The following is a 12,510-nucleotide window of genomic DNA, read 5'->3' as shown; positions in this document are numbered from 1 at the left end:
CAATTATTTTCCTCACAGGAGAATAATTTTGTTAGGTGGAATTTGGAGGACAGGGCTTGCATTGCATGTGATTTTCATATAAAGCTTTAACCTCTTACCAGGCACCCCATCTTAGTGCGCAAGCCTGAAAATCATGTACCCAAAAAAGGGAAGGTTCTTCAAACCTTTTTGATTAGTCATACCCCTGGTCTCATTTAAAAAAAGTAAATCTTTAAATTTTACAACTAAAAGGTCAGAATGGGTATAAGTGATCCTGAAAATAATGCCATCAAGGGTAAAGTGTCCCACGGTTGGAACAATGTTGCTTAAATATCTATAAAAAAAGTGTGAGTTTGTGCTTCTTGCAGTCATAACAGGGGCATTGTCAAGATTTACAAGCCTGAAAGCCTGAGCCTGACCTCCTGTCCTGCTAAGCCTCGAACGGTCAATACATTTCCATAACTATGACACCAGATGACCATTTCTCGCCCTTCTCCCCACCGCAGGAGTCACACAGTGGGCTTTCAAACACAAAGCCGGGATTTTAAATGAACTCGCAAATCATATAGTCCTCCTGCCTCCCCCCTCCAGGATGCGTTCTGGGAATTCTCCTTGACTTTGACCATCTCTTTCATTTGCAATTCATCATCTCTCTTCCTTAGCATCACAAAACCGCCACCACCACCACCACTGCTTTGTCATTACAACGACACAGACACAAGCTGTATTGTTTGCGTCTAGCAGTGAATGAAGAGAAATACAATGGCTCACTGCCTGCAGTTGTCGGTAAAGTTGTGCCTTACACAGGAGTGCTACAGGTACAGACATGAGGTGGAAACCCCACCCTAAACATATGCTGTGAAGACCCCAGGATATGGACACAAAAACATGAAATTATAGGATGAGAGCATGGAAACTAAACTGATGGAAACTAATGAGAACACTGCACCCAGAGATAATTAATCCTAAAATTACCAACCCCAAAAGGCACAACATGATTCACAAGAGCTTATGTTGCATCTTATAAAATTAACTACACTCTGAAATACACTGAAACCTATGCTTACAGGCCACACATTCACTCAGTGTGTGGGACTACAACTCATGTTATTTGGCACCTCTTTTTTTTTTTTTTAAAGTGGGAGGTTTAAGGAAGGAGAGCCATTTGTCTCTTTTATCTAATAACACACAGCCAAACACACAATGTTGCAAAGAGGCAAAAATACACAGCAGCAAATACAATGACTTACGTTACTGTGTGCAACCAGGAAGTGTCACTTCTGTTTTTTCCCCCACAGTAGCCAAGAGAAATCCCATGCATCGCTAAGGGGGAAATTGCAAGCTCCACATGAGGGGATTATTGATACTCCTCCTGCAAGTCCACAGCAGACTGACTCCTATAGGCAAGGATGAGTTGAAGAATTGAGGGAGGCAGGGAGGGAGGGGGAGTGACTGTTTGTAAATCCCCCTCCTCCTTCTGCTGACTCTTTCACACTCTCTGCTCCCTCCCTCCCTTCTTGCTCCCTCCTTCATTCTATAATTCCACCCCCCTAAACTACAAACCTACTGCTAGCAGGAATGTGTGTTCCCTCCCTCGTCTCCTCTGTAATTGCCCCTTCACTCCCCTATGAGAATCATCATGTTTACAATAAATCTTGCTGCCTCTCATCATACAAAAAATAAACACAAATAATAATTAGATCAAGACTATCTCAATATTCAGTGTCAGATTCATACTTGATTTTTTTCATCTGGATCAGCAGCAGCTTAAATGGAAACTTCACCACATTTGGTTTTAAATAACATAATCTAGCTTCCATTTCTCTTATTTGTGATTTAAAGAGCAGGATTTGTAACAACAGTATTACACAAAATGAAACAAATGCTAACATTGCCTAATGGGCAACAAGGGCTGAAAGGTTGCAGCCTTAATGTGTTGCAGCGCATAATTTGGAACATTCAGCGACAGCCCAAAATGGACCTGTAAATGAGAAAGAGGCTGGACTTGCTGTTGTCATAGCACCAGTGATGTCGTGTGGATATAACGTCAGCAGTGACAGCACTACTGGATTCATTTTAAGATGATGGAACTGGCAGAGGGAACAGAGTAGAAACGGAAAGGGAAGAATGGATGAGAGTGGCCAAAGCGACATCTGCTCAGTTGCAGCCTGCATCATATGCTCCAGAGGCAACTTTGCATGCACGCTGAAAAGTAAAAACATGCCCCAAGCTATTTGAGGGTGTAGACACTCTGACAACCACACAGAGAAGACAGAAAAGAGCACCAAGCTTAGTTTGTCTGAAAGGAGGCCAGAGATTGGAGGGGTGAATTGCCATGTCTAGACTTTGTGATGACTATGACCAAAATAAAAAGCACTCAGCACTGTGGTCAGGCTGGCTTCCTCTCAGTGTAACTGCATGTCCTGCCAAGGTTGTGACCCTGATATTAAACTAAACCACTGGGGTTTCATAGTAAAGGAATGTCCGGTCTGCAGAAGCAACCAGACATAATAACCTGTGTTCTTATCAAGTCCGCAGGCTCGGTAATCTAGCTAGATAACAAATTTGTCTTTGAGATTTCTGCCAAAATTGCTGCAAATTCCACAAACAAAACACAATATATGCCAATTTCTTCTTTAGAGTATAATAAGAGGAACGATTTGTTGGGACATGATCCAATGACAACAAAAGACTTGGAAACACATACACTCTAAAGACATGATGTCAAGAGACTATTATTTAGACTGACAACCTACTTAATGTGCAAAACAAAACATTATTAATGTACTTCCTGAAAGGTGTGTTGTGATAGTAGTACCTCTAAACTGAATATTGTATATATATCTAAACTGACTTCACAGATGTATGCTGATATATTTGAAAAAAATGAATGTAGCTTTGTGGTATGATATCCATATCTGTTCATCTCCTTGCCAAAATAATACTGGATCAGGCAATACGTCTAACAGCAAAATGTGGGCTACTGCTGAATCCACGTCTAATCTCACTACAGGCATCTCAGAAATGTAGATTGCTTGCATAGAGCTGAGCTAAACGGTATACTCTGCTTTCTCATCACTGGCAAGGAGCTATTTAACCAAGTTCTATCTGCACTCAATTTAGAAGCTGATTGGATTGGACATCCAATACATTGAAAGGCCATTCAATATCGCTGGTGCAATTTGGCAGGTGAGACTACGGTTACAGATCCACAGCAACACTTCAGACTGCTGATGCTGTCAAGGTGTCACAACTGACTAGAATCACTGCCAATCACTTTCAGCTGTAGTGCAGAAAAAGGAAAAGAAAAGGAAAAAAAAAACCTAAAGGCACAAAAATGACAGAGACCCATTTGCGATGATACGCATTAAGTTCATTATATGTGACTCTTAACAAATTTGCAACAATCTGATTTGACGTTTTTGTCAAATGTAATAGTGTAATGTTCCTTGTACCTCAATTAACTATAGTTCCTTCAGAAATAATATATAATTAAAATACTATTAACTTTTCTATGTTTAAAGCAGCTTGAGTTCAGATTGGATTAAAGAGATTTATTTAGCTAGGTCTCAAAAATGTAATTACAAGGTGAAAACATGTTTCTAAGATGTTTAATAATTTGAGAATGATCTATTTGAGAATGCTGGAATATTTTATTTGAATACATTATCAGACTTTTTTAAAGCCAAGACTCAAGATTTATGTGAACAATTACTTAACGGACCCAAACATCTAGTTTAACTTTTTTCTCATTCTTTCTTGGCATATTAAGTTCTAGCTGTATTATAGCAATTCTGAATGGACCACAGGACATATCAGTCAAGATGATTTAGCTGTGGTGTTAATTCCTGTATAATGTATTAATATGAAGGCTATACAGGGAGAGACAGTCAAACTCTACTGATCACAACAACAACATTAAGCTTACTTAAACGCCTATGTAGCTGCAAAACAGGAGTTAAAGTATTAGGCAACAGTAGCATGACTTTCCCTGACCAGAATGAGTGTGTAAATGTAATGTCTGACATTCAATATGTAAGTCCAGTTAAATAATGGTGCCTATCAACAACACTGAAGAACAAAGCAATGATGCTTCTTTGTCTCACACCAACTAAACTCACAATTAACATACAGCGGATGAGTATTACCCACTATTACACATCTTAAATGTAAATGCAACAGCATCTGTCTGCTCACATTCATCTGGCACTGTGCAGAGCTACTACTACAAATAGACCAGAGTGTACATACATCACGTTGAAGCCGATTTTACTATTAAACAAAGGCTCGGTTGTATGCAGCGTTTGGTTCAGCATAAGGCCTTGTTTGTGAATCTACAACAACACTAGAAAGAACATCCATCACCACAAGGGTTCAAGTGTCTATTTTCTTGAACGTCTCCACAATCACAACAACACAAGGTCCCCCGGTTTCCCTCCAATGATCAGATGACCCACTGAACAGAAAAAAAAGAACACTATGTACGACTGATATCTAAAGGAGAAAAATGCAACTGTTATGCAAGACATGAAAGCAGTAACCCCAGCCCGGGTAGAGATCATTAGTGGAGGATCCAGTGGTCTCCAGCAGTGAGTTGCCTCTCAAGAGTCGACATCAAAGACACCGGTATAGAGAGGGAAATCATTTAGAATGCAGAGGAAAAGCTGGAACTGACTGGTTGAGGCTGAACCTACAGAGCATAGGTAGGTCTCTCCAATATTAGTTATTAAAAGATGCTTGGAGCGTATTATAGAGCAGTGGTCTGCACTTGACAAGCTGCTGGATAGGGTCAACTATATACTAGACTGCTTACACAAAGAACCCTGACCACAGACTGGATTATGTGAACTGCCTGAAAGCACGATACACATTAGGGCTGTCAGTTTTTATTCGATATTCGAACATGACGTGAAAAAATCATATTAGAACTATAATTAACCCATTTGGATTTTAAAATGTCACTCGTAGCGCATTAGACAGTTTGTTTTTGTTGTTGTTTGCCATCTCAGCCAGCAGTGGGCGCACTAAAAGTTTTGTAGGCTATAGTTTTGCCCATCTGTAAGGTCACAGTTAAAGATAAGGCTGTCTGTGTGTGTAAAATAATGTTAATTCGTCTTGAGGCACTAATTTAGTGGTTTCTGGATCTGGACAGGATCGGCATATGAATTTATGATTTTTTTTTTTTTACAGAAAATAGCAGCAAATCCTCACATTTGAGAAGTTGGAATCTACAAATGTCATTTATCTTTAATTAATTGCTTAAATTATTAAACAATCTTTTAAATTTTCTCAGTCTATTGACTATTAAGGCCGATTAACTCTACTGATTGTTTAAGCATTAAATTATATATTTCAACATATAGTTAGGACCTGTATTTAAATGCCGTGACATGATCTATACTGTATATAACCAAAGAAATCTAACAAACCTTCACAAAACCAATTTAGCCTTGTTATAACTTAAATGTCTAGACAGCTTTCGACCTGCACATCACCAAATAAATGCTTACTGAGAGATTCAAATGCACGCTCAGAATAACTAATTATTGTGGTACGCCACTTCAAAAACACATCCCACACTACAGCCAACCTCAAGCTAACAAAAAAGATCCAGAGAAGTTCTTGTTCAAGATTGATGGCATGGTAAACTTAGCCTAACTCCAGCCTCCCCAAAGTGACTCATAACCTCAGCAGTTTAGTGCACTTAGTATATATTATTCATCCCAAACCACAAGTCTCTATCAGCCACGTGAAGCTGATGATCATCACCATGTGCATTTCTGACAGCTGGTCATACTCACAGCTCAGAAATAGGAGGAGGAACAGAGCTTTGAAGAGGCCTTTTAATGCTCATCTGTCATGTCTTTCCAAACCCCGTGACCATTGTGGAGAGCAAGTACGAGAGTGCAACTGAATACCATACACTTGTCTGCGTGCGGACACTGGGCTCACACTCAGGAATAGTAACTCACTGTAACTGGAACACAATATTTTCAGGAATCACTATTCCTAGAGAATGGGATAGGCATGTTTCATGATTCATTTGGAATAAAAAGGGTGAAAATCTCTAACTTTCAGCTGCCAGAGGAAAGACAGAGGACATGGCTCTCCTATTTTCAAAGAATTATTATTTATCAACTCAGTTGATACCACTTGTATACTGGTGTAACCCATCTTTTATAGCCAAATGGAAGACTACGGAGTTACCTTTAATAGACACACCAATCAGTAATACAGTCACTGCTCGCCTGTGTCATCAAGGAGAGGGAAATATTCTAGACGGCGAGTCAATGGGGGGGATTTCTCACTTAAAGTATCAGTGGAATTGGCTAAATGTTTCCAACTCCAAAGAGAGATTAAACTGCCAGTAGATGGCCGGCATATGACCCTGACTTTATGCCAGCATCACAAGATCACAGAAACAAACAATGGGTCTATTCTGGCATCACTTCCATATGAAAAGTAATTTTAAAAAAAAGGCAGCTTAGTAGTTTTGATCATTTATGTCAGACATATGGGTTTAGTGGGTAGGACTTTTAAAAGGTATTCATAACTTTGGGATTATTTCTGTAAAAAGGTCAATTGTTCTAATCCAAGGGAGCTGCCAATCGTTATTCATATATTATGTGGCTGTGGCTCAGGAGGTAGAGCGGGTCGTCCACTAATCAGACAGTCGGTTGTTCGATTATCGGCTCCTCCTGTCCGCATGTTCAAGTGTCCTTGGGCAATACAGTGAACTCCAAATAGCTCCCGATGATTGCTGCAGCACCCTGCGTGAGAGCTTACCGCCATCGGTGTGTGTGAATGGGTGAGTGAGCAGCAGAAACACTGTAAAGCACTTTGGTTAAAAGCGTTAGAAAAACACATTTACCATTTTTTTATGCTTATAACTCAGGAAGCAATAAAAGCCTTGTAAAAACATTATACCATAGCATCACCTCAGTAAATAAGGACACTACAAACTATGTGAAACAACAATGGGAAAAAGAGCTGGACATTGAAATAACTCAAGACATGTGGCTGAACACCTGGGAAACACAGTCATCCTCCAACTCACGGACCTGGAGAGACTTCTGTTGGAAAAACTCACTTTTTTGTCACTCCCAAGAAGAAGCATAAACAAACTGGCACTCAGCTGGAGGGAGTGTGAAGAAATCGCTGTCGATCATGCTCATGTTTTCCGGTCAGACCTTCTGGAAGGAACTAGAAACAATCATCTAAAAAAATCCTGGGTTTCAGCATCAGTACAGCATTCACATCCCTCTATCTTAGACATATTCCTGACAGGCTAAGTAAAGATGATACCTTTCTCCTAAAGATCTTGCTGGCAGTGAGTAAAAAGGCCATTACAAATTAATGGCTTCAGAAAAATTGTCCTACCAGGCCTCTTTGTCAATATCTTTAAACACCTACATCTAGGACAAATGACAAGCACGTTATGGCTGTAAAATTAACTGGGAGAAAAACGGTTGGAAAAATGGTTTATTTGGCCAATCAGACAGATACCTAAAAGTATTTTTAGTACTTTTTAGTATTTTAAAAAGGCAAATTTGCCCTTATATAGACCTTTAATTTTCTAATTTGTTTGTTTTCTGTTATACTTTTTGCTTGCTGTTCTGATGATTTGAAAAAAAACGCTCATGAATAAAAAGTTTAACCCCCCCCAAAAAAAATCTGTTTTCTGAGGCTACCACAACCTCAAAGGAGGCTTTGAAGCTTGAGTCAATACTCAACTTTGCAGGCCAGTCGACTTAATTTGTGGGGAGAGCTTGTTTCTAAAAGGTGAGCCATAGCATAGGCCCAGCTAGTTTTGACTTAATGAGAATGTTTGTTTAAGTTGTAATAAGTCACGAGACAACTTCTGTATTCATTTGCTTCAACGTCTAGCTGAAGAATCATACAAAATACTTCTGCAGCGGATATCTGTTACACGATTAAAGTATGAAAGTACATTGGGTTTAGTATTTGCTTTCTAAAGGTTAGTAGAAAACACCCAAGCTTTTCATATGGAGTGCATCATAGTCCCAATGTAAGAGGGGGTTGTCCTCTGGAAAGCAGCTGGGATCAAAAAATTGGCAAACCATCAGGATGCTTTTCCAGATTATGCTGACTGTCAGCACATTAACTCATCATGTATGACCTCGGTTTGTTAGATGCTGGAATATGTGGCAACTTCCAGTCCTCCGCCATTGGCAACAAATGACAAAACCATGCAATGCTATTTTAAATGCATGTGAGATATTGAAAATAGGTTCAAATACTAGTCACCTTCTCAGCAACCAGCACACATTTTAGAACAAAATGATACTACACTCTCAGAGATGTGTGCAATGTGGCTGATTGTGGAGAACAATAGGATTACCCCTTCTCAACTGTCCAAAGATGCTAGAATATAGACTGATACAGCAGCACATCAATAGTACTCTAATGGAGACAGAAGTCCTGTCAGGAGGAACAAGGGAAAAACAAGCTCTTGTCTGAAACTCAACACAACAGGGACGTAAACAGAGCTAGAGGGGAAAGCATGGTTGTTCTTCATCTATCAACTTTGGTTGAAAAGGCAACAAAGACGGCTTGATTTAGAAAAAAAAAAAGCCCAACAAACTCCAGTACAAGACATAATGCAATCATCTAATATACATGTGAAAAAACAGACCTGATATGCTTCTGGTTGCAACATGAAGTTGCCTCGCTCTGATATAAGGAATCTGATGCTCTGTGAAGCAAGAGAGAAGTCATTCTCCCAAGACAAATTTGGCAATCAGCCTGTGCAGACTGCATTCAGCATGAGAGAATCAGAGAAGACCACTCACTGCTACAACATCAACACACAATGTGACTGCTCCATTGCAGGATTTGTGTGGGAGAGGAACACTTTAGCATTAAAGTGGTTTCAAATGATATTTAACAGAGTGCGATTCATGTTGTAATTTGCAGACAGGCAGTAAATGTTTCATTTTTTTAATTAAATCGGCTTATTTTTTAGTGTCTAAAATGTCAGAACATTTTTTTGAATGTATTTTATAATTCCAATAGCCAAATATGAAATGCCCTCAGATATTATCCTAAGGAGTGTTTATAAATCAATTTTATTCATAAATAAATCACAAGAAATGAACAAAACATAGGTTTGTGTTTCCACTGCATAGGTTAATGCCCCTGCATTAAAGAATCCTGAAAAAAACGGGACCCTACTTGAGACAACTTGCTGACTCTTGATGTAAAATGCTCACATTTAAAAAGCTGAAAACATTCAATCTTTGGTATCTTTACATCATCAGCTAATTTCCTGCCAATCCATTAAGGCATTCATCAACTAATCATGTCAAAATGCCAAAATATCTTCAGGTTAATATTTTCTAAAATTAAAACAAAAAACAAAACTTGGGATTTCCTTTCACTGACCATAGCTTCTATTCAAGGTTAGCACATATGAAATATTCAGAAAGATCCACAAGCACCACTCAAGCTCTGAGTTTATTCAAATATTTACACAGCTATGTCAGCAGTGTGCATCCAGTGAACTGGAATATAGTATAGATGTAATCATTTCATTATTAAAATCTGATTGGTAGAATAACAGCTATTAAGATGGTATTTTATGACCTCATCTATGGGTATGTTAGCTCAGTATTCTCATTTGATTGTACACTTATTGTAGTACCTACAATCAGCCACTTATTGGAGTGGCACAATTTCCACAGCACTTCTCTTGTTCTTTGCTGATTTCTTTTTTTTTTAATTATTTAGTGAACTGCTAAAACTAAGTAAGCCAACACTGGGATACGAGTGGTTTAACACAAATCTAACAGTAGCTGTAGTCAAACATCATTAAAAAAACAAAACACACACAGTCATTATGGTACTAAGAATTTTTTAAAACATACATTTTGCAAAATTTGAAATGATTGTAATTAAGACAGTAGTTAGTGAGTTTGTATTAGAGTAAATGGTCTGTGTTAGTGTTATCACAGTCGGCTCAGTATGTTAAAACGCTACACTGTCTTGAGTATTTACTTTGCTCCACTTTGCAAATGAATGAAGAGTTATGTGCAAGTGGGATGGAAATGAATAATTCAAAAAGAGCACTTATGAGGGTTAAATTATGCGCATTTCAAGAAATCATCTGTGTTTGGTAGTACATTTCTGTACAAGCATGAAGAACAAAGTCATGGATTGTACAAAAAGCCAACAAATTACCATACGAATGTGTAGACATTCTTTCATGTGTGGCTATGACAGATGCCACACTGCCTCAAGTTGGTCTAACACTCGAGATCTTTGGGATGGAGAGTTCGAGTGTGGACAGGAGCCAGAGGGGAGCATAACTAGTTACAACTTGACCGCACAAACAGACAAGACGGGTGAGCTGTCTGTCCAGGCATGTCACACAGGTGGGATCAGGTTACTGCCCTGAGGACACGTCACTGAACACTGAAGCCATTCTGCAGGAGGGTCCACAGCATGGTTGTTTTCCTTTAAAGACAAAACAAAGTACTGAAGCTGCTGGCTGCTATTCTGCATAACTTCTAAAAAAAATCACTACAGAAAATACCTTTCAGTGCCTCTTCCAAGACAACCTGTGCTTTGTGTGAACTTTAGGTAATTCACCAAAATGACCACTACAATATAACCAACCAAATCCACCAAGAGAATCACTTTTTTTTTTAAAAACATGTTAATATCGAGCCTATTTTACATTACAGTAAATTGGGAAATTAACCACTTTCCTTCATTATTTACCATCTAAGACTCTACATATCAACTTCAGCAATATAATTTCACAGCTGTGCTGCTTGTGTGGTGTTAACTAACACCAGAAAATCTGCATCATAGGTGATGGCAGCCAACACTTTAGTGTTTGAGTTCAGTTTCCACTTTTCTGACATCTTTCACTTGTCTCAGTCTCTTGCCTGCTGTGGCTCTGACTTGTTTAATTGGATGTTTTTTTACTCTAACAAGTAGAGTTGATTCACTTTTTGTAAATCAACATCATAAAACATTGCAGTTGTGTTTCAGGTTCGTCAAATGTCTGTGCATTTATTAGCTGAACACTGAAGGATGTTCTGCAAAATACATAGGCTAACTATTGATTCTTGAAAATGATTGATTTTTTCCTTTGTCTTACTTCTGGTAGTTTTTAGGAGCTTTCAGTAGGATGACAGTGGGAAGTAATGTATTAAACTCAATTTGGGGGAAAGTTTTGTTTGGAACTCACTGTGTATATAGAGGGATGATGAAGTGGATTATGCTCCAGGACTGGTTCAAGAGATTTTAAACGGTATTGTAACCGTTTTCCTTGCGTGGAGTCCATTATTACTGACATGAATTCAAGCCATTGCTAAAAGCCTGTCAGGTCAAACTACAAACTGCTGACTGTGGGGGAAAAAACACCATACCCTTGCAGTGGTGAGATTTTTTGCAGAAATATGCATTTCTCACCTGGCAGCATTAATTGTAGAAAACACAATGGCAGCATATAAATGCATGTCCAAGTGAAAAACATAAGAAAAATGGACTCTTCAAGCATCTTCAGGGTCAGTTATAATGTTACTTGTTACATTATAGGCCTACATGGTTCAAATCTGGTGCAGAATTGTGTTTTAATATGCTGGAAACCTTCAACACTGACTACACTGTTTCTTACCAGCTCACAGTCACCTGTGCACCTACCAGTTTCGCATGATTATCACAGTCACACAACCACAGTGTGATGGAGGGATAGCACCTGAGGTTCAGCAGCAGACAAGTGTGACAGTGACGCTGCAACAAACTTGACACCATAAGGTCATTGGAGTGATGCAGCTGCACAGAGGCGCATCGCCTTTCAGTTGAGTCACCTGCACATGATCTGTTTACTAAAGCAAGGTGTAAATACAGCAACGACGGTTATTAAATTATCTGTATAACAGCCATGAGAGGTGCACGGAGTCCGATTACATGACTCATGCAACAATTTACCTCACTGAGACCACGTATAGGCGGCTTCTCCTCTTCCAAACTGCAGAAATGCCCCACAGAGACGTGCAAACACCCCCTGGGATTTACAGCGAGCAGGTTACCCGGCATGTTCTTCCACATATCTTGTTGGACCAACATCCTGCTGCTGTAAGGAAAGCTCATTCTGTCCGTGGAGATGCTGTGCAGCATGCGCATTCATGTACTAGGATGGGAATGGGAATGTCAGGACATGTTAACCCTGCTGTATGTCCACCACCGTCATCCTGGCTACATGACTGTTTTTACCCCCCCCCCAAAAAAAAAAAAAAAATCACTGATGTGTGACTGAATGAATCGACAGCAGATGCCCGAGACTCCATGCCCCAAACCACAGCTTCTTGTCGGCCTTGTCAAGTTGACCGCACCGCCCGCGTCAGTGCGACAGCGTCTGTCACCTCTGATAAACTTGTATGATTGAGTGACGGTCATGTATATAGACGGCGCTAGGACCACGCGGAAGCATGATCGGACATCAAGCCTATTTCTCCTTGTCATGATGAGGACGGCATGCTTCCCGCTTCCCGCTCCCCT

General features: G+C 39.5%; 1 protein-coding gene across 1 annotated transcript in view; it reads right to left on the bottom strand.

The window, feature by feature from the left end:
* tiam1b (TIAM Rac1 associated GEF 1b) overlaps window positions 1–1,269 on the bottom strand; it is a 36,541-nt gene extending 35,272 nt beyond the window's left edge. Inside the window, exon 1 of the mRNA XM_062418870.1 lies at window positions 1,230–1,269. The gene's annotated coding sequence lies outside the window, so the exon portion shown is untranslated. The remainder of the gene's footprint in view (window positions 1–1,229) is intronic.
* Between the last annotated feature and the right edge of the window lie 11,241 nt (window positions 1,270–12,510).

Source organism: Scomber scombrus, chromosome 5, assembly GCF_963691925.1.
Source record: "Scomber scombrus chromosome 5, fScoSco1.1, whole genome shotgun sequence".
In the NCBI taxonomy this organism is placed as follows: Eukaryota; Metazoa; Chordata; class Actinopteri; order Scombriformes; family Scombridae; genus Scomber; species Scomber scombrus.
This window is presented reverse-complemented; position numbering and strand designations above follow the sequence as displayed.